General features: G+C 44.3%; 1 protein-coding gene across 4 annotated transcripts in view; it reads left to right on the top strand.

The window, feature by feature from the left end:
• The window catches only part of daam2 (dishevelled associated activator of morphogenesis 2), a 120,401-nt gene that overhangs the window by 1,582 nt on the left and 92,392 nt on the right, over nt 1-26,427 (top strand). For 2 of the 4 annotated variants that reach the window (XM_076106940.1, XM_076106936.1), the window contains exon 2: nt 22,182-22,612. The exons of the other annotated variants lie outside the window; for them this stretch is intronic. The gene's annotated coding sequence lies outside the window, so the exon portion shown is untranslated. The remainder of the gene's footprint in view (nt 1-22,181; nt 22,613-26,427) is intronic. 4 annotated transcript variants of the gene reach the window in all.

Below are 26,427 nucleotides of genomic sequence, written 5' to 3'. Positions count from 1 at the left end.
GCAGTAACGTGCATGTGGAAGTTATGCTAATAAAGGGTTGCAGTTAAGAGCAGTTTGTTCTCACGTGCTTATATGTTCATTTAAAAACACGACAATATGTATTTTAATATTGTCACGTTTGATCCTGTAATGAGACAGGAAGGACCGATGGTAACGGAGTGAAGGGTGGTTCCGGACCAGGCGTGTCACCCGGGGGGGGCGGCAGCAGCAGAAGGAAGTGACACCACACAAACACAGCTGTTCACCGCTCGCTGCCCGGTTCTTGTGTTAAAAATGTCCGCTTAATAATAATAATAATAATAAAAAACTGCGATAAAATAATTGCCGGTGTTAATTAATGAATGCTTTAACGCGATAATAACACATTAACTTGCCCAGCACTAATATATATATATATATATATATATATATATATATATATATATATATATATATATATATATATATATATATATATATATATATATATATATATATTGAAATATATATATATATATATATATATATATATATTGAAATATATATATATATATATATATATATATATATATATTGAAATATATATATATATATATATATATATATATATTGAAATATATATATATATATATATATATATATATATATATTGAAATATATATATATATATATATATATGGAAATTAACCAGGAATGGTGTCAGATATTTGGAGATTATTTTGTTGTTGGAGTAAATGCCTTTCAGACTCAGTACCAGGATGAATGACTTGTGGTGGCTATGCTTGCAGCGGGCAGCCATCCCTCTTGAGCTAAATGTGGCTCCAGCAGCCTTTCACGTTTCCACCCAGACACCATCAGCCATGTCCAAATATTGCTCTCTGTAACAGAAAACAGGTGTCTCCTCGTCGCTCTCTGCATTTAACAAAAAACGACCTGGACAATGTGATCGGTAAAAGTTCAAGATTTCTAGTCTTGATTTATAATTAGGGGGGGGGGGAGAAAGGGAAATGCTTGGACACTTAGGTGGGGGGGGGGGGGGGCTTTAAGCGTTTTTCACAGGTTCAGCTTCACACATGCAAAATCACACAATATGAAACACAGTGGCTGGCCGTGCATTTTATACCTGGGCCTTCACTGCTGTCCTGCAGCTGAAATACCACCTTATAACCACATTATGGCGCCACAGCTATTATTCATTTTTAAGGCTGTAACTATGTACATCTTCATATTAAACCGTTCGGTAGGAGTCGTTTGAATAATGTATTTAGAAAATGCAAAAGCCTAAATTCAGGAAAATATAATGTTCTCAACTGGTCTGGCTGTGGGATCCACTGTCATTCCTTAATGACAAGCCGCAAGCCAAAGAGATTATCATAGGATTTTACTTTCACAACTTGAACGTTGAACGTACTGCTCTGCAATGTCTTTCCTTGTCTCAGCCCCCTGTGTCATGGTGTGTGCTACATTTTACTAGGGTCAGAATGCCCATATTTGATTGGCTGAGCTGCATCACATGATGTGATTCACTACCCGACAGCCTCTGCTGTTAAGTTTCGTTTCACGATAGTCACGTGCTCGCCCACTGACCAATCACAGCACACTCTGCACAGCTACACATGGACACTGAGCGGCATGTAATGCTGATGTCATTATAGGCCGGCTCGCAGGCTCTGATACGTCAAAGAATACGCCCAACATGTCAAACTAAAGATCTGATTGGTTGAACACTATGACAATCAACAATATCGTCTCCATTTACTTTAATCTGCACTGGATGCACCTGAGACTCTGCAGGCCTCTGCCTCTCTTCTTACGTAGAGACACAGAGGTGAAATCTGATTGGATGAAAGCTCTACTTAAAACAAGCTGCACTGGAAGCAGAGCAACTGAGGAAGACAGTAGCTGTGCAATGAGAAGATAAGATAATGGGAAAAATATTTTTATAAATTATAATGCATGTAGTGTATTTAAGAAAAAATATTAAATTATAAAATAGATATAACTTTGTGATTCTGTTTAGGCCAGCAGAGAAGGCCTTGCAGGCCCTGACAGCCTGCCACTGATGAAACAGGAATGTTTGTCTGTTTACTCCCAAGGCGAAGACAGCTGTTGCAGCAATTTGGCTGGAGTATTTTTAGGTCCACTGTTGATTACGCCGCATGATCTCCTGTCCGGCTACCTGCATGCTCTCAGTAAGGGAGGGAGGGAAGAAAAATATGCGTGACGTCCAAAAGCAACAAGGTCGCTGGGCCGAGGGGTTCTGTCTCTGGCTGTGCCCCTTGCTGACTGAGCGGAGGGAAGAAGAAGTAGAACTGTTGGTGGTGTGTTTCTGTGGCGGAGGGATGGCCGGAAGCCTCGCTCAGCTCAGGGCGGCTGTGTGTGTCACCGGATATCGCGGCGGCTGCGGTGTGCGTCCAGTCAAAACTCCTCTGCCACAAGTAAAAAGGGTGGCGAGCAGGGCCATTGTTCTCAACCAGCCACCGATGCAGATGTTGACTTGCTTCCACCGGGGCCAGATGTTTTGGATGGCAAACTGCTCTTGCCCGTTGGGGCCGTAAGGTGAGAATTTGGCCTGGCTGGCAGAACGGGTGCTAGGAGCTGAGGCTACGCTGCTCAGATCTTGGGCATCTTTTGTGCAGCCTTCACTGTAAACACACATCTGCAGCCAATCCGCTGATTAGTTGTACAATCTGTCAGAGGCACTCAGGATTTGGATTGTAAGAGGTCCAAATGTGACTATTAATAAATCAGTATGCAGCAGATCCGGATCGCGTAGAAAGCTCAGACACCATTGCAATTCATCAACGAGCATTTGAAGTCGGTGGCTCCACCCCAGTCTGGCCTCATAAAAGTTGCATCCTAAGAAGTTGGCCAGCACTTATTTTGCTTCGCCGACACACCGAGCGGCAGCGGTGAACGCACAACGCCGGTCTCTGCTCCAGCCCACTCTGCTGCCTGAGCGGTGGATAGGCTAGCAGCCTGGCCTAACTCTAACCGTCTCGAATAGAGCGAAGAAGTCTGGGAGTAATTAGCTGCGTTGGCATAATCCTGTACCAGACACAGTGTTGCATCCCCCACCACCAGTCACAAGTGGTTATAACCCCCCCCCCCCCCCCCCCCCGGTCCACCTCCCTGAACTTCACCTGTCATTTACGAGCACATATGCAAAAAAGTGAAACCGGTTTGTTTCGCTGATTTGTTTTTGCAGCAAGGAGCAACCATTTTTTTACACCCGAAGCACACCTCTGAAGAATCTAATGTCGCTATGAAAGCACCTGTATCATAGACCTGAGTTGGCTGGCATCTTTTTAAATAACTAGAATTGATTTTGGAAAGAAAAAAAACATGGAACAGTTTACATTTTGGACTCTAGACCTTTCTCTTTATTGGGGATGCTAGGTCAGATACAGATTTGAACATACTTATTTGAGGTTGAAATATTTCTTTTAAAATTAGATAATAAATAGCTTTTTTTTTTTACCTCAAGTAATTTCCCCATCTCGTCTTTTTGTAGAACAGGTCCTGACCTTAGGGGCTCATTGTCCAGGGCTTTGCTGATGGGTGGTTGCAATGGCCTCTGGTCTGGTTCTCCTGCACAGTAGCGAGGCTGTGGGGAACCTGAGTCGAAGAGGAACTGCGATATGGCAGGACTGCCCCAGTATGCCAGAGACCCTTGGCATCAGATCAGCATGAGGCTTATCCAACTGTGCAGCAGCGCTGATATGGTCTTAATGTACATTTGCTGGCACCTCTCCTCAATCATCTGTACATCTCCAAGATTTACTTTCTCTTTCTGCTCTTCGCATCACTCTGCAGTCTAGTTATTGTATGTATGTAAAGCTATGCAACAGTGAACCTATTCACCCTAGTTGCATGTAAAAAACAACGTCCAATGGATCTATTTAACAAAACGGTGCAAGACACTTTGCATCCTTCCGCCGCCCCTCCTTCTTCTTTTTCCTCCTCCTCAATCTGTCCCTATAGTATAGTATAGTATAGTATAGTATAGTATAGTATAGTATAGTCTAATTTCCTGTCTGTCTCACCAGACACACACACACACGCTCCAAATGTAAAAAACGTGGTTAAAATCTCAGAAACCCCTTTTCCATAGGATAGACACCTCAAGTTCTGTTCCTGCAGCTCTGCACAATGTGTCAGTGTTAGCCAGGCTTTTGTGCTCTCTCGCCGCTGTGGTGTTTTTGGAAACAGTAGCTCGCTGCCTTGACTACCTGATTAGACATGTTGTATAAATTAGAGGCGATTTAAGTCTTGGGTTCACCGTGCATTGTTCTTAAACTGCGGAGGGAAGCTCATGGCTACAGTAAAGGTAGTATTTTGCATTAAGTGTGTGTGATGGCCGCATGATTGGTTAAGTCATATCAGGGCTGTACACAAGGGGAGCAGGTGCTCGTGTACGATTGCCTCTTCAATGTCTTGAGGAATTATTCCACCATCACTGGGAATGATTTAGCATTGGGGGTAATGGAGGTTGAGAATATCCTAATATGTCTTCACTTCTTGACATCTCCCTGTCCCCAACCTCACCCTCCTCATTCCCAACCATGGTCCCCTTTACCCTCTCTACCCTCCCAGACAACTAACTCAATGCAATGGTTGTTTCGCCCCTCCCTGTCTCTATGTAGTCACAGGTAATTAGCCCCCGTCAAAATACACTGTCGGACTGAGGGTCGAGACTCGGGCATCCAAACCCCTTGCTCCTGCCCCTCTACGCTTGGCTAATATTACCCCGAGCTACCGGGAAAGGGCCAGATAGGTTTTGTCAGTAGATGGAAGGGAGGAAAAGGAGGTGAGGGTGGGGGGGGTCCCACTTGGGACCTGTGCGCGTGCTACCTCGCTGAGCACAAAGCAGCTCTTTCATATGGGATCTGGAGCACATATGGAATCGTTTATCAAACCTCCAGTGCGTCAGTCCCACATATTCTCTCGGCTGCAGGTTTCCCCCTCACCTCTGCATCTCCGATTCACTTTGCCTCTGAAATTAGCTTGAGAGGCTGCACCTGGAGATGGTCCTCCGTCTGCCCCTGCTCCTCGGTCCTCCTCAAAAACCTGAATCCAACATTACCCTACCACCTTGAGGTTTACTCATTTAAGTGCCCTTAAAAACAAGAGGTGGACCGATTAATCGGTTTGGCCGATTATTGGCGCCAATTGGACCATCGTTATTGGCTCAACTGGGCTCCGTTAGTGGCCGATGGCTGCGCAGCCGCCATCAGTCACGGAGGGATGTACATCACCATTATACATAGCTCCATACATGAAGTCAATGTAACCTGAGATATATGTCAATGAAAGTTAACTTTATATAAGAGCTTTATTGGTAATTTATGCTGAAATATGCTGGGCCACTTTTGCTGATCTGTGTGCATGTGATCAACTCCTGTTATCGGCCCATTATTTGGCTTTTTTATAATGCTCAAAACTAACTTTATTATATCGCCCTTTAAAAATCCGGTTGACCTTTACTTCACACAATTTTTGGTTTCTTGGATGTTTCTGTTTTGACATTGTGGTCTGTACAGACCATCCAGTGGACATAACTAACCACTAGTGTTTGAACCACTAATAACCACCTGCACTCATCCACGTATGGTGGACTTCCACAGTGATGCCTGTATTCACATTCAAGTTGATGTGTGTGAATGTGTGAGTTAATTGACCGATAGCTTCACCATGGGGCATTTGCAATTAATTGCAGTTGCTGCTTTGTTGAGCAATTTCAGTGAAAGGAGACTTATCATGCTCATTTTCAGGTTCATGCATGTGTTTTGGTTTTCTATTAGAACATGTTAAAAAAAACTGTTTAAGGGCATGTCTCTTTAAGAACCCTTCCTGCAAAAGCCCAGTCTCTGATTGGTCAGCTTTTTCTGGTCTTTCGCATCTGTGCTGTCGCCATCTTCATGTCGTCCATGCAGTCGGGGACTCTGTGTGTGTCAACTACAAAGAGTTTAGCGGCACTTCTACCGGTGATTGTATAGTTGTGACATCACAATCTTATTGAAATCCTGACTGCACTGTCTCTGAATACGGGTTGTATGTGTTTCTTAGTTGATTGAGCGATTTAATACATTCACAGTATTTATATAGCACCTACACCTGCTTTGTTATCGAACAAGACATGAAATCTTACTCTCTACAATATACAATCTTTGAGGTTATATTAGCTTAATTCAAGGTACTGCATTTAGTAGAGTTCGCTTGCCTTTCCTTGAATGAATTGGTGTCCTAACAAAATTACAGGAAACCTATTTTAACAGTAATGCAATGCCAGCATGACATCATCGCCAAGGATTGGCCTCTAAACGGCACAGCTGGGTGGAGATAACGGAGCGGCCTGGATGTTTATTTTTTCCCCTTCTGCATTCCAGCTTCTTATTTATAATGGCCGTGATATCCAGCTCGGGGGGTTACTTCTATAAAAGGAAGTTTGAGGACTTCTGCTGACCAATGAAATGAGGCTTACATGCCACATTTTCTCAAGATGTAACCTTTAGATTTTCAGGAGAAGGACCTCAACCACCCTGGAGAAGAATGGCTCGGGTCAAAGACAGTGGGATACATGCCTGAAGACTGGAAACACAAAGCTGTCAGCTCCCTCAGCAGTGTACTGATTTTGCAACATCCTGGTGTATCCCCAAAGGATTTAAGGCCCTGACACTTTAAGTTTTTGGTCGGTCTGCAATAAGGAATTGTGAAAAATAGCTGTGTAAAATGATCGTCAACCCTATGTTTTTGTTGAGAGTAGACTCAACACATTGTTAAATGTGAAAGGTGACCTTTGCACTGTGACCCGGCCCAACTGCCTGGCTGGCCCTCTAGGAATTAGATTGTGTTTACAAAGAGCTGGTCAGTATGTGCTTGATATTTAATTATTTTGACATGTCGGGTTGGGTAGCCAACGGTGTTCGAAAATCTATCTGGAGTCATGTGGCTTTGTTTTGCTTTAACAACAAAGTTCACCCAGTTTCTCATCTTTTGAACTAAGAATTTCCTCAGCTTGCAAACGTCGATTTGCTCCACGTTGCCAAACTGAGGACAAATCATTTGGCCCGGACCGTCTGCCCTTGAGTTTTTATCTTTCATAGTTTGTTTCCCAGGATCAAATGCTCCCTAAATTAGCCTCACCTCACCGCTAGCAATCCAGATGTCCTCAGTGGCCTGACACCCCATTTAATGTCTAGCAGATGGTATTTGTAGCGGTGGATTGTGCTGAAGACAGATTACCTTAATGAGGTCATTTACCAATGAACTGTGTGGGTTTGGCCAAATCATCTGGTGGAGGCCCATTCCAGCCCTCCGAGTTTCTGAAATGTACTTAAGGTTACTTGCTGGTTAAACATTCCTGGAAGACTGAAGTCCACTGAATAGCCTTCACAGGACAGTGTTTGCCTATAGAGTGCATTCACCGCGAGGGGCATTTTCACCAGAGATGTGGCATAGCATTCACTTCTTTGGGCTGTGTTGTAACGATCAGATCTTCCGCCTCTTTCAGTCCCTCCCTCCGTCTCCTTGGTGGACAGGGGTCCTTTTCGCTGCCCTGTTTGTGCTCTGTTTGTGTGTTTGATTGTGGGAAAGTTTCTCGACAATCCGTGAGAGTCCCCCGCTCTCTGGACCGGCTTTTCCCTTGGGGTCCTCCAGACTCTGAGAGGCTGAGCGCTACCACCACTCCGAGCCCCTTCCCCCCCCCCCCCCCCCCCCCGGCAGCCGCTAGCGGTAGCAGTTGTCCCAAATGACTTGTCTAAGCTGTATGTATGACCAGACCCCCTTCTCTTATAGTCAGGCCCAACAACACAGTTTATCTTTTCAGAAGAGGGGAGATCCTTCAGGCTTTTCAGCACAGCAATAAAGAAGCCTGGCAAAACAGCACTCCCTACCAATGAATCACTTGAGACGGGGAGGGAGGGCTGAGATTTCTTTTTTTTTTAGAATGGGCCAGGCTGTGGTGGGTTTACTTTGGCTACTCTTGCAGAATATGTTGGCTCCAAAGCTGGATATTGAACCCGAGATAGGTAAAGTTTCTAGCTTTGCAGTTTTGCTAATGAGACTGAATGTTCTGGTTCATGTACAGTGCATGTCAATTGGCTGAGGGAATTACCTCATTAAACTTAACTTAGTGGCTTTTCTATATTTAGATTGTAAATTCCAATTTTCCTTTCAATGCATTCAGTTGCCACTGGCATTTATTTGCTTCCACTTTCACATTTGGATACCGTTTTATTGTCTGATTCATGGGATTCCCCTGAAATACAGGTTTTGTGTCATTCTCACGTATTACGGCAGTAGTGTCACTGCAAGTTCTCAGGTTTGCGATTCCACAATGCCTTGCTTGTGTTTGACTCCATAGTCTTTTGCCTTGTTTTGATGCTTTTAATGGTTTTATGTGAAGCACTTTGAATTGCCTTGTTGCTGAAATGTGCTATAAAAATAAACTTGCCTTGCCTATACTGACCAGCACATGAACGGCCTGTAATTCTTTACCGAAGATAAGACAGGCCATCAGGTACCCAAGCCTCCCACCTCCAACCTCGATTCAATTTAGGTAACTGTAATTCACTTTGCTGGCATAACTAATGTGTTTTATCGAAGTGATTTAAGGCTGGAGCATCTTAACCAGATTTAAGATGTAGCTGCATCCCAATCACCCCTCTAATCCGTTGTAATATTCTTGACCTAACCTCATCTGCATGGAAGCCAACAACCATAAATAGTTTGACCCAAGGAAGAAAAATCATGCTTCAAACACAAAACCTCCCCAGTGATCTCACTTTGTTTAAAACCAAAGAGTGATTACCAAGCAGTAAAACATTTTTTTAAGCTCAACACCGTCGTAATTCTTGCTAAGACCTTTGGATTACTAAATTTGGCTCTTACATCTTCCCATGCATTTCTTTCCAATCATGTAATGACTTTATAAAGTTCAAAGCTCTTAAGTAGAATCGAAAGCCTGACAGGCACTTTTACTGTCTTCTTCCCAGCCCCTAATGCAACATCTGAGCTAACTGTCATCTCATTGTGTTTGGGCTTTGAGATGGATGGCTAAATGCAGTTGAAGGATCCGGAAGAGGTAAGAAACGGTTCCGTCTTTTTTTTTTTTTGAGCGGCTAAACAGACCAACTCCGCCTGAACGGTGGAGCCGAGCCATAGATCCTTCATCCCCGGCAAGTTCTTTTCAAAAACTCCTTTTTGCCAAGTGACAAACCGCGTGGTTGGTAACAACTAAAGCATTCAGAGGCCGTATGAATAGGGGCCTGTCTCAGGAGAGGCTTGTTGAAATGGGGCCTTTTTATCCCTCCGGAGAGGCAGATTGATCTCGCTCAGGTTTTTTGCGTTAGCGCTGCACTTCAAATGGCCAGTTGAAAGGTGAAGCGTTTATTTGTGCCGTGTGATAAACTGAGTCCTTCGCACAGTTTCAAAGCCTGTTAAAACAGTTGCCACACTCCTCTGATGTACACTCCATTACTCCCTCGTGGTAAATATCACATGTGGACGTCAGATGACCTCCTTGGTATTGTTTCCTTGGTTACCAGGATACTGATCTCCCCTCCCTCTTCCAACTTTGCGTCGTGCAACAGCTTCTAGGAGCAGTGTGCTGTTTTTCCACTTGTATAAACCAGGGGACTATCTGCCATCAGCATTCAGGAAGTGCTGGTGTAAACAGACGACGGGATCCAGCAAGGGGAACTCAAATGACCCAGCCATGTCCTAGCAACTATTATTTTTGGTCGCTTCGGTATCCACTCGCATTGTGTTTATAAGGGGTTGTTTATATTTGTTTATGGGTCAGGGCAAACTTGTTTGTGCACTTGTGTGAGATCACACCAGGTTGGAAACACGAAGCGGGGCGCATCTTCCTCTCGTTTTGAAGCACCATTGCCGACCATGCCAAATGGCGTGTGATGCAAGTACTGTGGTCACGTAGCTCTCGCCTAACTTGTCGGCACTGATTTTGACTGTGGTTGCCATCACCGGTGGGCTGGTGAAAGGATAAGAGTTGAATTCTTCAAGTGTCAGAATATGGGAGAAATACAGATCCAGAAAGCTAAAAGCTCCGCAAGAATGTGTGCATGTGCTGTTGAAAGGTTCGTCCAGTCAGCAATGGAGTGATGGAGAGAGAACCCACAAGCCATTGCTGTGTGTGCGCCAAACAATCCAACTGTTTCAGCCGCGCAGGAATTGGCTGGAGTTAAAGTTACTGGAGGCCAATTTCCTCTATCTGCAAATTTTCATGCAGCGGCATCTGCAATATTTCTTCAGGCAGTGATCCATCTAGCAAATGGCTTTTTAGAAGACCAATCCCTCCTCATCATCACAAACCCCCCTCCCCTTCACCCCCTACCTTCACATTGTCCAGCAGCCGCAGGGATGTGTGTGCCATGAACCGTGAGGAGGCTGATGGACATTCGTGATCGGCAGAGAGCGATAGGAAGAGGAGAAATGGGGGGGGGGGGGGGGGGGGGATCAGCGGAGTAGCAGTGATGCTACCAGACTGTAACCTTGCCCTTGACCACATCTACTGGGATTGATGTTAGCGCCGGGGGGGGGTGGATTAGAGGAATTAGGCTGACAGATTGGATCCTCGGTGCAGACATTTTAATGCCGCTGTATCAACCATGCACGCGTCCGCTATCCTGCTGCGCTGACAAACAAAATCCCTTAAATGCACAATTCATTGCCAGAGTGATTGGTGCTATTACAAAGGGACGGATTTGAGCTTTTAAAATGGATGGGATCCTTTTTATAAAGCGGTTGTCGGATAGCAAGAGCCAGAGAGGAGTGGAACTTTGGACAGAAGATGAGCTGTGTTTATCAAGTTAAAGGCCTTGATGAAATATTGCTGAAATAATGAGCACAAATCCAATTAGTTGAGAGATTTTCTAGTGTACTCCAGTGAGCGCATGTGCTTTGGACCTCCTGTTAAAAGCATCTATTAAATTATATGCTATTGCCATGATTGTAAACGGTCTGCAACACAGTAACAGCATGATGTACATACTCCAAATTGAAAAAAGTTAAAGCAGGAAGATATTTGATATATAGTATCTCATCTGCATCATCTTGCTTTAAAAAGTGAAAAAAACACATTTTTGAGAATTGCTTTAAGCCTGTTCCAAGCCTTGCCTCTCCCACTCTTCCCCTTCCTTCCACCGCTCTTGTGCTGGGCCCCGATTCGCTGCCAGGTTGCCCTGACGACAGGCCTCGGTACATAAACCGGGCGATGTTTGTGGAAACGCAGCGCCGCGAGGCAGGAAATTTTGTGCATTCTTTATCTCTCCCCCCTCAGTAGGAAGCAGGAGCCGCAAAAAGCAAATGGAAGCCTCATTTTTCTATCCGGTCCTTTTACACCTTTTTTAAGCCAGAGATAAACAACATATTTTAGGTCCGGACGGCCCACGCTTCTTTTGGGAAGATAATGAAAAGTCTCTAGGTGCACCAGATGGATGCATTTGATTTTGTAGCCGTCAATATGTAGGACGAATAGTCCTGTATCTTATATCGCAGCACAAAAATATATCGCAATGTCAGTTTCCATAAAGCAGGCCTAACATGCATACACTCCAGTATAGCACACACGGATGAACACACACTCTCCACCTACCCGTCATTACCTTGCCTTCCTGACATTCCATCCAGGAGTTTGAGGAAGAGGAAAGGGATCTGCGGATCTGCTGCCTGCTGGTCTGACCCGTGAAGCAGAATGGAGGGAAGAAGCCCTGCTGTGATTCGTTTGTCACCTACATTGGAGCGCGCACAAACTCACTTGGAACACAGTGGACAAAGTATTAAAGCAGACGCTGATCATAAATCTGTCTCGTGCGTTTTGCTACTGGTCAGCGGTGTGCGGTACATTTCCCAGAGTTATCTTCTCTTCCATTTTTTTTTCATTAGAATACTCTTAAAAACTTCAAATGTAACAGTATATCAACTGTCAGTGCTTTTTTACTGTAGTTTATTTATAGCTGTGGTGTTCCACTTTAGACAAACAGTTGCAGACATCTCTCCAGCTTGGCTTCTCTTTCTCACCGTCGTTTCCGGTAAAACTAGAACACTAGGCCAAAGCTGAGTAAGACATTTTGCCCCCCCCAAAAAAAAAGAACAGTGAAAGAAGGCTGTTGACAGGAAGAGCATGAAGTTGTTGTTGAACCTTTCCCTCGTGTCCTCATCGATCGGCTCCCTTCTTCCTTTCCAGTCTGAACAATCAATGCTCTTGATTATTGAAATGGTTTATAAGAGAAGAGGTGGAAGATGTGAGGTCACCGAGTTCAACTTCATATCACACCCTGAATAATGCCAGTTCTCACTACAGTCCTACTGTCTTGGGAGAGAGAGAAAAAAAAAAAGGCCGACTCATTGTTCTATGAAGGAAACTGAGATGCAGGGAGAGGAAAAGCCGCGGGAGGAAAAAAATGCTGACCCACATTTTTGTTGCTGCGTGCAATGGGACGACGACTCCAGGCCCGACCTGACTACTTAGCTTGAATAGCATGTAATCGGAACAATGTGTGTTGATTGTATGCAGCCAGAGCAGATGTGATTAACCCAGATTTGTACTACTGGGGTCATAGCTTATCTTTTTTTCGGAGCAGGGACCTCATTACAGAAGCAACTGAAGTCTGGAATCCAATCTTATATCACTTTAGGAGGACATTTCGGATACTGGTATTACAGAGACATGAAAAAATATAGGATTGGAATTTAGCTATTACAGAATTTAGGGATTTCCCATGTTAGGAATCCTAAGCAGCTCTGTCTTAAATTCAAAACAGAAGCTAGCACTGTTGTTAGGTCTGTATTGCAATCACAATGAAGATGGGAACAACATAAACTCCGAAATATACGGATTGAAAGGCTACTCAAGGTTGGGTTTTCTCTTCTCCACCAACACGATTGGTGCCTCCGACTCTTCATAGCTAAAATTTAACTCCAGTCTTTTTGTCCACGATAGCAGGCTAGTTAGCCAGATACAAGTGAGAGCCGTTGATATTGTGGTTTCTCCTTCTGGAGTAGCCTACCTGTATGTTCTAAACATAGATACAGGCATGTCAGTTAGGCTACATCCACACTACTACATTTTCATTTTAAGACGCATAACTTTTGTCACGCCCCCATCACACGATCTTTTCCCGGCAGAAAACAAATAACATTAGTGGTTAATTCCAACATGGATATCGAATTACAAGTGTTGCTGACTGTTGCACAGTCAAATTCAGCATTTTATAATGCTACTAGTGCCTACATGGCGACGATACCCGTTTCTAGTACAGTCATCTGATGCGCGTTCGCTTGGCTCTGATTTTTCTGGGGAGAAATCGCGTCTTGCAAACACCTTTTTAGGAGCACTATGAGGAGGCGGAGGAACTTAATTTCTTCCGATTATCTGTCTCATGCACTACTGTCAGGATTCAGTGACAGTTTGAGCAAATATGATTAGATAGTTATGACAAGCAGCTAGGCTATTCCTCTGTAAGGAGGCCCCAGGTTTTTTCAGCAAAAAACCCTCAGTGCTCATTGATTGACAACTTTTGTGCACTCATAACCTGCACACATACAATATATCTGCAACGCTGTGCGTTTTTGAAACACTGGTAAGAAAACATCTGCGCTACATTAAAATAAATATAGTGACAAAGTGATGCCTACAATTGAATGTCATCAATTCAAAGTCCCCATCAGTGTAGCAAAACAAGCCTGTATGTGTTTGTCAGAGCAACGTGGTGAGATTCCAGCTGATGGGCACTCGCTCACCAAGCCTGTGCTCAGTCTTGTGTGTGTGTGTGTGTGTGTGTGTGTGTGTGTGTGTGTGTGTGTGTGTGTGTGTGTGTGTGTGTGTGTGTGTGTGTGTGTGTGTGTGTGTGTGTGTGTGTGTGTGTGTGTGTGTGTGTGTGTGTGTGTGTGTGTGTGTGTGTGTGTGTGTGTGTGTGTGTGTGTGTGTGTGTGTGTGTGTGTGTGTGTGTGTGTGTGTGTGTGTGTGTGTGTGTGTGTGTGTGTGTGTGTGTTCTTTAGCGGCAGAAAAAGCATACAGCACTGTGTGTCACTGAGAAGCCAGATGGATTTCAGGGCCACGTGGACGGGCGTGTGTCCCCCGCTCCACGAGTTCCGGGCTCAGCTAGCTTCAATGAACACCATCATTTACCCCTCTTACGGGTAATCTGCACACAATGCCCCCTCACCCCCCATTGTCTCACACAGTAGTAAGATCCATGTGTGTGGAATTAATTAATTAATTAATCAGCGTAGCACAGTGGCAGACGTGGTTGATTATTCTGCATATATCTCTTTCTGCATTGTGACGTAGATGGGAGGGAGCGGAGTGGCAAATTAAAATTGGGTTCTTGTCAATCTAGTTTGGGTGTAATGAGGTAATCACATGGTTTGTGTACGTCACATATACCTGATATCTTCCTGCAGTTATCCGCCAAAGCAGCTGGGCAGTCCTGACCCAGCCCCGCTGAAATTACCTTTTGCCTCAGTATGTTCCACTCAGCCACTGGAGGAAAGTGTTGACCCAGCAGGCAAGAGTGTAATCCATGTGACAGTCTACGATAAAATCACTAAGTAACTTTTTTTTCGCGAGCCCCCTTCTCAGCTGGGCAACAACAGGATGTGGCAAAGGGCTCCTTAACTTGAGGGGATCGTAAATCATTGTAATAACATGTCTGACCCTTCCCACCATGTAGGACGCAGCTGGACAGACGAACTCTGTGTGGTTGCATTGAACACGAGGCACGTGTGCTCGAGTGATGCTGATAGTTCGAAGGTCGAATGCTATTTGGCGAGTGCAGAGCTCCTTTTTTAAATTTGCATGGTGCTAAAGTTGTTCTGTTGTGGATGTGATGTGAAGTTGTGGTTGTATTCTTAATAGTTAGGTTTTTTCCCTTCCACTATTGGAAATGGTACTTGTTTCCTTCAGCGTTAACACGAGATAGGCTGCACTGGCTGTACCTCAGTAGTCCTACTATGGGGATAAACAGGAAGTGTTTGTTATTATTTTGTCATCTGGGGAGCTCATAAGATGAGATGAGATGTTTCGGTGCAGTGCGCTGCAAAACCCAGAAAGGCAATCATCTAGCGAGAAAGAGAAATAGGGCTAAAGAAAAAGTGGTCATTTATTTTCAGCAGCGCCGCTCAGAGTAAACTGTGGGTTTCGTCGGGTTGGTTGGACCTATTATGGTCAGGCCAGACCAAAGGGTTTGAGAATAAAATTGGCAGCCTATTTTAAGGCAATCCACTTCCTCTGGTTTGTGATTAAAATCTTTCGACAGAGGATAGAACAGTGGCTGTTACAGCATTATGTAAATGCAATGTGGCGGTGTTTTGTAGACTTAGCCCTCAGTCTAAGGTAACGTGGCCTTGGCAGTTAAGACAGAAGCGTCTGTGTCCGATGGTGCAGCCGGCTTCAGAGAGTTCCCCACCCATAACAAAGAGGTCAAGGGTCAAGAACCTTGGCGTAAGGTCAGGGACACAGACACGCACCTGTTCACAGGAAGGCTCCTTTTGCAGAACAGATGACTCCCGTGTGTGTGTGTGTGTGTGTGTGTGTGTGTGTGTGTGTGTGTGTGTGTGACGTGACAAGAGAGCCTGGGTACCCCCCGAATGCACTATTTGGAATTGCACTTTTCATTTCCACATGCTCCACCATAAATGGACATATGCAATGCTTTTGAGGGACGTAAAAGCATTGATTTATATAGTTATATTTACATTAGTGCTGGGCAACGATTAAAATATTTAATCGCGATTAATCGCATGGATTTTCTGCGATTAATCGCATTGTTATGGCAAAGTTCAATAATGAATTCAAAAGTAGTGTATTGCGCACTTTTATTTTAAAAGTACTGCTATATGAACAAAAGGTCAATAACATTTGGTTTGCAAACACTTTACACAGTAGCGATCATATTTCTTATATTATATCATTCTTATATCATATGTATATTTTCCCTTTAACTCACGAGATGCAGGTAGCATGTTTTATACTTAATGTGAATATAATTCATACTTTGTTGGCATCTTATTCTGAAAACCGGATGTTCGTCTGAAGAAACCGGATGTTGTCTCACGCTAATATTTCCGCTAGCTTTCAAAGTCCTTCGCTCGCTCCCGACCTGTGCCGTTTGAATGCGTTTACCGTGAATTTCAGCATATAGGTGCACTAAAATGTAAGTGTCTGCTGACTTTACCACAGTGATGTCCAGTAGTCTCCAGGCAGAGCAACAGCTGGTGCACGTTGTAACGCCGCTTGTCTTGCTTTTGTTTATCTAAACGTCTCTCACAAGCTGCATCAACGTAGTCTGCTGAAGAGTTCCTCCACGGACTTTCAAAATAAAAAAATGCGTTAACGGGCTATAAAATAATTGTCGGCGTCAATTAATGAATGCGTTAACGCGATAATAACGCGTTAACTTGCCCAGCACTAATTTATATATAATGTATTTTAAGAAGGGATGTTCTTACACCTGGAAAAGCTCAGATGGAGGACTTGAGTCTTGGGTTGAGTCTGTGGTCAGCAACGAAGGAACTCTCTCTAAGAAGTCCCCCCTGAAAATGCCATTGCCTTTTAAGCGTTTGTTCTTTCGAATGATGGGATAAGAAATGGTGATAAATTGTAATGTCAGTCGTCCAGCTGAAGTTGCACTCTGTGGAGTGAATTCCCTGTATCGGCAATATAATAGCGACTGGAATACATAAACCTCTCTTTTGAATGGGGGCATCTGGAAAAAAGAGCAAGGCCCTTTCTTTTCAGTTTTACCATCAGTCGTTTTCCCCCTGTTACTATTCTGCCTCTATTCTCCTTTTTACAGCTCACACACCTGGATTATTATTGGTCAAGAGAAGTGATGTAGTAGAATGCCAGTATTTTGTGTAGTATTTTAGTTTTTTGTGTACGTTGCATATTTCTTAAACCTGGAGGTGTCCACTATCGTGGAAAAACTGTGCATCACAGCATTTAAAAAAAGGTTGCACTGTGTGATGAATTTATTCTGACATTATTCAAAGTTTAATAGGGTTGGCCTTCATGCCCGAAGATCAAGGCGTTACATCATTGGTTACCACGATGAAGCTGTCATGAGTCAGTCAGCAGAAAGCTGGACCTTTGTCTTAACATGACAGCATTTAGCTGCACATATATCCAGGCAGACAGCAGAGGTTCTGTGGGAGCAGGCAGTTGGGTGACCTCTGACCCTGCCCAGTCTGCCTCCGGGACAAAAGAGCCATTCAGATGCCCGGTACTTATGCAAAAAAACACCCAAAAAAGCACTCTCTCTTTCTGACTGGTAATCCTGTTGAAATGCTTGTTTACGCTCAATTACGATGGATAAAAGCAGGTGGATTATCACGTATTTGTGATGGAAGAGAATGAAGGGTTATGGTAGAAGTACATCCGATCAGTAGAAAATGAGAAACTATACAGGAAGGGTGTAAATAATAAAGATGGGAAGGAATGTCACCATAAGAACATAGTGACTACAGTTAGATTTATGGTTTATGGCTTTACTGTCATTAGGTTACTTTTCTGTGGAGGCTTTTGAAATATGGATAGCATAGTGTTCCCCGCTATCATGATTTATAGCTAACATACAATTAGACCGTGTATAAAAATGTGCTCTCATGTTTATGCTGTCAAGAGTTCAGGCTTCGTGCAGCGGTGGAATTTTTCTCAGTGGCAATTCATCTCTGTGCGGGCGTGAAAGAAATGGCTGCGTGCAAAAGGCTGTCGCAAGGAATTCCTCGCCTAAACCAAACAAACCCAAACGAGAGCTGCCCGGTCAGAAGAAACCCGAAATAAAACATTAAGGAACAACACGTCGTAAAACACGACTGTTGGCTCTGGCAGCCGCCCGTTCTGGAGGAGGACTCTTTCTCGCCACTTCTCTTCAGTGACAACTGTGGAAAGAGTGCCGAAGAATGCCGGTATAGTGCTGTTTGAAACGCTTCTTCTGGGCATCTCCGCTACCCGATTCTTGTCCTGTTATCAAGTTTGACATCATATGAGAGGTCTGAAGGAGAAAAGGCGGTTTACGAGCCTGGAGGAGACCACCTTTGGGGACCCACTTTTTCTTGTCTAATGTTCCGTTCACCACTCTCCACCAAGCCCCAAATTCCTTTTTACTGCTCCTTCTGGCCAAATTTAGCACTTGTTAGCCAGTCTGTGATTGTTCCTGTGGCGGATTGTGGCGGTGCAGAATTTCAGTTCGGGAAAGATTGCTGCCTGGGACGCTCAGTGGAGTCTCACAGGATGGGGTCTAGACAGCATCTCGGCAAGCTTCACCCAGCTGACCGACAAGTGATTGGCAGGTTGTTTGGAGCTGCGTTTCATTTCATTGCACACAGCCCTGCGAAGAGGAAAGCATCCTACCTGAGGTGTCAAGTCTCGCTCGACATGCTCTGCAGCCTCTTCATCAGTCCTGGGATTCGCCTTCCATTGTGATTTACTCTGGGTAAACGCCGACCTCACTTGCATTTTGAAAGAATTACCCAAGGGGCAGTGCAAGTTCACTGAAACCCAAGTTTGTAGAGGCCACACTCTGCGGTCATCTCCCTAGCACACAGAGTGAAGTTGCGGATGAGTGTGCAACCTCTTATTTTCTTTCATTCTGCAAAATGCATGCTGTCCAAGGCGAGTGAAAACAAACATACCCTCAAAACGGAATAGGAGAACAGATGGACCTATGGGCTTACTGGATCCCCACCTCTTTTGTGTTGTTTTTTTAAGGGGGCATGATGTTTATCGCAAGCATGCCAAGCCCACTCCATTTGCGTCAATTAGTCAATGTAATTTACCCGGCTGTCATGGATGATACAGGGGTAGCTGAAAGTGCACTTAGCTCAACTGGAGCATGAGCTTTGCCTATCCCTCAGGGTTCTCCACCCTTGTTTTGGTGATGGAGATATTACCCCAGAGAGTGAGAGCAGAAGCGATGCAAACCTCATTGTGATGCTGCCCAGAAAGAAGAAGAAGAAGGAGGCAGTGGACATCATGGAGATAAGCTGGATCCCTCTTAGAGGTTAATGGATGCATCCCCAGGGCTTGCTCAGGAATGCACCCAGGCATTACTGCCAGCAGCTTGGTATCATCTGTCTTCCGTCCCTAGAGAAAGATGTCAAATAGTATTATGACTCCCCCTCCATCTCCACTCTTCAGTTTGTGTGCGTGCGTGAGAGTGTAAATGCCACAGTTTCACCAAGAACGGATGCTGGTTAATGTATTCATTTGAGTCCTACTTTATAGGCTATACGATTAATTTTTCCTTTTTTGATAATGTGCACTGGTATTTGTAAAGAGCTGCTGGGTAGCAGATACCAACTGTTGAATGCAAATGTGTTTTTCTTTGCATCTATCAGTGTCAAAGAGTCTAAATATATCAACCTTCCCCAGATTAAATGATCACCAACTGTCTTCTACCGGAGGTGTTTTAATGTTGCCCATGTTGCAATCCTTTCCTTAAATCTGGTCAGCAGCTCCTTGTCTATATGTACATCAGTGGTGGGCCGTCAGGGCCTGCAAGGCCTTCTCTGCTGGCCTAAACAGAATCACAAAGTTATAGCTATTTTATAATTTTATAATTTTTCTTAAGTACACTACATGTATTATAATTTATAAAAATATTTTCCCATTATCTTATTTTCTCATTGCACAGCTACTGTCTTCCTCAGTTGCTCTGCTTCCAGTGCAGCTTGTTTTAAGTAGAGCTTTTATCCAATCAGATTTCACCTCTGTGCCTCTAAGAAGAGAGGCCTGAGGCCTGCAGACTCACAAGTGAATCCCTTTGCAGTTTAAGTGAATGGGGACGATATTGTTGATTGTCATAGTGTTCAACCAATCAGATCTTTAGTTTGACATGTTGGGCGTATTCTTTGACGTGCCAGAGCCTGCTAGCTGGCCTACAAGTACGTCAGCATTATGTGCAGCTCAGTTTTCAGGTGCAGCTCTGCAGCGTGTGCTGTGATTGGTCAGTGGGTGAACACGTGACTATCGTGAAATGAAACTTAAAGTAGCCAGCAAAGCTTAGTTGGAGTAGTAAGAGCTCAAATTGAAAGATATGGAAGAAATTATGACATTTTTTGTATTTTGCTTGGTGTAAATTTTTATGTGTTTTACCTAGCTTCGTTTTTTTAACACTCAATGGCTGAAGGAGGAGGAGAAACGGATTTGTGAGTTGGTATTTAACCGTGGGATTAAACTCTTTGTCAACAAAGAAAGGAGGATGGAGTTTGTCTTTAAGTGATCAGCATTTGGTAAGTCAACTGCGTTTGTTTTTTTACATCTAATATCTGAATGGCCCGTGCCCACGAGTTTAGCGTAGCTGTTTTTTTTTTTTTTTTGTTCCGGTTCAGAGGTCACACAGCCAGTTGTCTCCTACGTGAGCGCAGAAAACATTATATTTCCTACAATTTAAGCTGTGGCGCCATCATGAGGTTATTAGGAGATGTTTCAGCTGCAGGACAGCAGTGAAGAGTGTTGTGGAATATTTCTATGACTAGTCGGGAGAAGAGTATTAAGGTTTTTTTAGTCAATATCAAATGAACAGATTCTTGATGAATGATCAAAGTGTGTAAAGTCAATTTATTGCGTTGCAAGCAAGGAGAGCAGTTTCACAGATACGTATTGCAGTAACCTGTGAGAGTGCCCCCAAGAATCATCTCCGTACATTCTTATTTATACCTTTACAAACAAAGGAGACAGTGAGAAGAAGGGGGGGACATGTCATACGTGTGCATCAGTGTCTGGTACATGTCCTCTTCATTACAGGAAGGCGCCTCATTCTCTGTCGCTGCCCTATATGGCTTGCATGTTTCTCGTCTTATGCTATTGCCCTATATGGAATGTTTTATGTCACAGCGGGCACTTTCCTCTTACAGAGTCTATGCAGAGAACATGTTAGAACATATTTTACCGTTACAAGAGCCAGGTATAAAATGCACGGCCCGCCACTGATGTACATCATATATTAGCAAGGCTGGAATCGATAGTCTAGTATTGATCAGAAATCACCACCAGACAAGCTGTCACCTTGGCCAGCCTGTGAACATTTACATTTGACCCATGTCCTCAAAGGGTTGGGCAGTAAAGGTAAAAATGTGTGGCTTCTAGAAATGACGTCTTAAGGTCTTGTCGATTTGACGTCAGCTTTTCCAATTAATTACCTAGACTGGCGGCCCGCTGATTTGTCCAGCAACAGCTTTGTAATGAACTGACAAATATTTGAACACTTCTCAACTAGCTGGCGCATTTCCTCTATCGCGACTGGCTCTAGGTTGGCTCAAGAAGGGCAACTTCTACAGCCCAAAATTATAGACATTTTTCCATAAACATTGAGTTCGATTAGGAGTTGATTTGCTCCCTAAACGTTGGTAATGTGGTACTTTAAATATTGCACTTTAATGTCTTTTAAAAGGTTTGTTTTTTTCCACATTGCTGATTTTCCCAGCTGATTGGGACTATGTAGGGGTGTCCGTGTCCTGGCCAGTGTAAAGGGAGTCTTGGGTTGATGACGCCAATGTTTGCACTCACCGACCCCTCCATATTATCACAGTAACATACATGAACTCCACTTCACAGACCCTTCTGTGGTGTGGCCCACCAGCTGACCCCCCCCCCACGCATTGCAACCGGATTAGCTAATGGTGTTAACTTGACAACGCCAACAGAACTTTGCACAATCAAGCATCCTGTCTCACCTTCTTCTCAATGAACACTGATTGGATCTCAGGGAAAGCCTTTTCCTGTCTGTGTCACGGGGGTAATTCCCGAATGGAGAATCCCATATTTGGCATGTCTTTGTGCTCGGGTGTGCGTCTGTGCTTTTATGCATGCGTTGGCGATGAGAAGACAATACAGGAAGTGTGTGTGTGTGTGTGTGTGTGTGTGTGTGTGTGTGTGTGTGTGTGTGTGTGTGTGTGTGTGTGTGTGTGTGTGTGTGTGTGTGTGTGTGTGTGTGTGTGTGTGTGTGTGTGTGTGTGTGTGTGTGTGTGTGTGTGTGTGTGTGTGTGTGTGTGTGTGTGTGTGTGTGTGTGTGTGTGAGATATCCCCCTCTCCACAGCTTTTTTTTTTTTGTCTGCTCAGTGAGGGAATGCATTGGGTGGAGTTGGGATTGCGGGCAGGGGTCATTTCCTTTAATCTTACCTTCTCCCGTTGGCCTCGCTTTTATGGATACTGTACATAAATGCATTTATATTCACAGAAAATCCATCACTCTCTCCCACTGACACCCACATGGATGCTGTCATACACTGGAGCCGGAATACAGAAGGGAGGGGGAAGCGGGGCGAGTGATCTAAAGACGGAGGGGGAGAGGGAGCGGGGACAATGTCAACAGCTCAGCTCCCAGCACAGTCAGCTGAAATCCAGGGCTCGGCTCAGAAGCTCAGAGAGGGGAAGCAGACAAAAACGCAGCAGCTTTGGTCGGGAAACATCGTCGGACTCAGCGAAGGCATGGAATGCAGCCACGGAACACAAACTCCAAAGGGCAAAAAGAGGGACCTAAATCCGGAGGCTGCGGGAATGCTTTAAAACTTTCTCGTATCCTTGCTTTGTTGAACGGTTCTTTTTTCCCCTTTTTAAGTGACGTGATACAGGGACAATCCATCTCTCAGGGCAGCCCATCTGAAGTGGGTAAGTAGGGAAACTCGATCTTGATACTGATAGCCATGACCCTTCCTGGTCGCCCATAGAGACACTGTAGTGCCGTTCCACACAGTAGGAGATTGCACACACGACAGGCTGCAGATGTTTTAAGTAAAAACCCAGTTTGTCCGTGCACTGCATCTCGCCGCTCGGTCCAGCCAGAAAATCACAGGCTACTGCCGCCAATAAAATAAACATTTGTCAGTAGGCTCAGTACAGAGCTGAGCGAGAAAGAAGCTGGTGGGCAACAAGGGCTACTAATCCTACTAAGACGATTTTTTTTTTTTGTGTGTGTTGTTGTGATTAGAGGGGAAAGGCTGTATTTTACAGTACTTTTCCACTTTACTACGGTGGCTTTATAGGTCATAAACGGCAGCAAAAACTGGGTTGTGAAATCTGCATGGTCTTTATGTTTGAGCTCCTCCAGTGGCGTTGACAGCGCGCCTTGCTTTACCTCCATGTGTGCTGGTGCATCACGTGTGCAAGGCTTTTGGCATATTAGTGGTAGTCTTGGATTCAGTTTTAGCTGAGGTCATTTTGAGTTTAATTTTCTTTGGAAAACTTTGAATGATTTAAGGGATGGATCAGCATTATTGAGAGCTGGGGGAGCGAGTTAAAAGAGATTAATATCCACGTTTGGTTTAAAAAAAGTTAGTCCAGGGAAATGTTTGGCATTTCAGGAATTGAGGGAGGATGGGATAGTGTCATATGTAATGGGCACAGACCTATTTCGGGTCCTAGACGCGGGCTGATCACACATGTTCATCAATCACACGGTCAGCCCTTCGGTGTAAGTGGTGGCCTGGCAGCCAGACATTCCATATATGCTGTACATCTCCCAGCAACAACTCAACCCAATATGGAGACAGGGGAGTAGACTTCTACATACCTCTAAATGCGGCCTGCTTTCGCTTGGGATGTTGGTATTGCCTTTTTCCCTCAAGGGAAGCCGTCTACAGCTCAGACCAACATAAACACTCCCAGGGTGTTCCTAATTGGAAGAGATTGTGAAGCCTCCTTTCCCGTGTGGAAGCTTTGCCTATCCCAGTTGAGAGGCTGTCATCTTAGTTGTAAATCCTATGGTGGAACTCCATCCACCGGCCCTCCAAATTTCCACCTGTGAAACTGATTATTTGGGTGGAAGGCATCCCAAACAGAGGCTTTGGCGTTTGTGAACAATTTACTAGAGCCTTTGGCTTTAAAAAATGGCTTATCTAGGAGATAATAGCTATGTGAATGGGCATAAGACAAACATGATTACTCCAACATTCAAGGTAATCTGTTCCATTCAGTGGCTCGCGTTTGAAGGTTGATGAACCAGAGGCAAAACTCATTTATACAGTCATGAGGCCACGTGCTTTCTTTGATGTCTTTTTGCATTGTGAACAAGATAGTATCCTTTTCCACCACATTAAAGGCTCATTCTCCAGTCTGCTGGAAGTCCTCCTACCCTCACATGTGCCAGGGGGCGAGCTGAGTGACATCGCTAAAAGATTCAGTGTGTCGGGAGGGCATTAACGCACATTGAGGACTCACACGTCGCGTACACACACACTCTGCTGCCGTTAGCGCTCTCAGGGCTTTTCACATTTTACCGACCATTACGGATGCATGAACTGCTCTCAGGATTACAGGGAGGGCGGTCTGCCTTTTTTTTATCGCTTCAGCTCTGCAGCTGACTGGCAGCTCATTACGATAGGGACAGAGAGGAAAAAGAGATGAGGTCTGTAAAAGCTGCTTAAACTCAACTATCTGATCTTTTGAAAGGGATTATCATCATGTTGTATTTACAGTAGAGTGGTTATGGTGTCTGAGGGACTAAACTCAGGGATGTAAGGCTGCTATTATTCTCTCTCCTTCACTGGAAGTAGGGTTGGGTACCGAAAATCGGTGCCAATATGGTTCCTATACGACCGGTATCTACCGGACCGAAACGCAACGCAGATTTCGGTGCTTCCTTTCGGTGCCTGAGCCGATTGAAATACTTTTTTTACACTACTCTGATGACTCCGTCCTGCCAGCCTCGGTCCTCCGCTCCTCACTCATAGTATTATTACAACTGACCGAGCTGTGCGTGCTTAGAAACAAACCCCTCCATCATTCTAGCGAAGCTTCGGCCATGATTTATTAAAAAAACCGAGAACGGCTGGCAGGCTACTGACTTCCTCCATCGACATCCGGGTACTTAGCGCTACCGCTCATAAGCACAACAACAGAGGCACGCGAAACTTTCTTCTTCTTCTTTGAGGTGTAGTGGCGGTTGGCAAACGATGAATTGGCGCATTAGCGCCACCAACTGGTAGAATATAATAAGTCAGGAGAGGTGTCGTATTTTGCCAAATATGCTCATATTTCTGCAAAATAATTGCTGAAGTTTGAAGCTGTAGTGTGTGTACAGAGTGTGTGTGTTTTGTATTTATTTATATTTGTATTTATTTATACTGTTAACAGTATACTGTTAACAGTTAATATATTATTCAATTTGAAGAAAAAAAGTATCGGTTTAGGCACCGGTATGGTTTTAAAAGTATCGTTTTAGCACCGGTATCGGAAAAAACCCAAACGATACCCATCCCTAACTGGAAGTCCCCCACACTGAGTGTGTGTGTGTCTCAAATGCCACTATTGTATTTGTGCCAGTGACACACTTTCTGGGGCTTATGATGTGTAAGCATATCTCCTCTTTACAGTGCTTCAATTCAGTGTAGTGTTACCGCAGGCTATTTAAAAAAAAAGTGCTGGTCACTTCGGAGGGCTCTCCCTATATGTGTAGCTATAACTGTCCCAGAAGAGCATTCCAGACATTACCCAGAAGCCCTCAGTCCTCTATGCTGCAGCTGTTGACCTCTCACCCAGGCAAGATTAATAGCTTAACAATGCACAATATAGACTGACCCAATCCATTCACTGACATTGATGGACATAATCAAACCGTGCACGGTATGAGAAGGCAAACAGTGGCATGCTAACAAACAAATGATTTAAAACTGCTGAGCTAACTAGTGAGGGCAGCCGTGAGCATGGAAACTAATTGGTAAGGCTTGGTATGGTTTAAATGACAATTTAATTGCCAGTAACAATAGCAGTACCTTCGAAGTGATACCAATAGAGTACCCATCATGTAAATGGAAGCTGTTTGTGTGTGTCCCACTGGCTAGCTAATTGTCGGCACACTGTACAGAGTTCATACAGTGGTTACCACTGATAAGCCAGCCCCCCCCCCCCCCCGAATAATGGCGGCCGGACCACTTAATTGCTGAAAAGTAACACCCACCATTCGTTTAAACAGTTAGCTCTGTCAGCACTGTTGCCATTCTTAGAACTGTTTGTACTTTTAGCACCGTTAGCTTCTAGCCGCTGGTTTAGACATCTGTGTTCAGAACCGTGTGCAGGCAGGCAGTCCTGGCTGTATGGGTTGTAGCTGCTGCAGTAGTGGGCCAATAACGCGTCGCATTAAATATAAAATATAATTAGAAGTTTCGATACTAATTAGTGCAGGGTTATTTCGAGTACAAATACCCAGCCCTGTTAATTGGTGACTAATGTAACAGTGAGTCTTTTCTGACTTTGTTCAAAAGTTACCCCTTTCACCACTCTGGGGTGTTTGAACAACATGGAATCTCTGGGAAGTCCAGCATCTCTTTTCCTCTTGAGATTAACACCTCTGAGTTTGTACTCAAGCCATTTTTTTCTAAACATACAGTATGATAACATGTCTTTAGTTAGACTCGGAGCTTGTGACTCTGGTGTTTCTCCCGTATAAAATAAGAAAATAATTTGACACGGCAGGGTAGCACTCTGGT

The sequence above is a fragment of the Anarhichas minor genome, unplaced genomic scaffold, assembly GCF_050575085.1.
Source record: "Anarhichas minor isolate MPS153535 unplaced genomic scaffold, ASM5057508v1 ptg000037l, whole genome shotgun sequence".
NCBI classification, from domain to species: domain Eukaryota; kingdom Metazoa; phylum Chordata; class Actinopteri; order Perciformes; family Anarhichadidae; genus Anarhichas; species Anarhichas minor.
The sequence above is the reverse complement of the archived record's forward strand: the minus strand, read 5'-3'. Positions and strand labels throughout refer to the sequence as shown.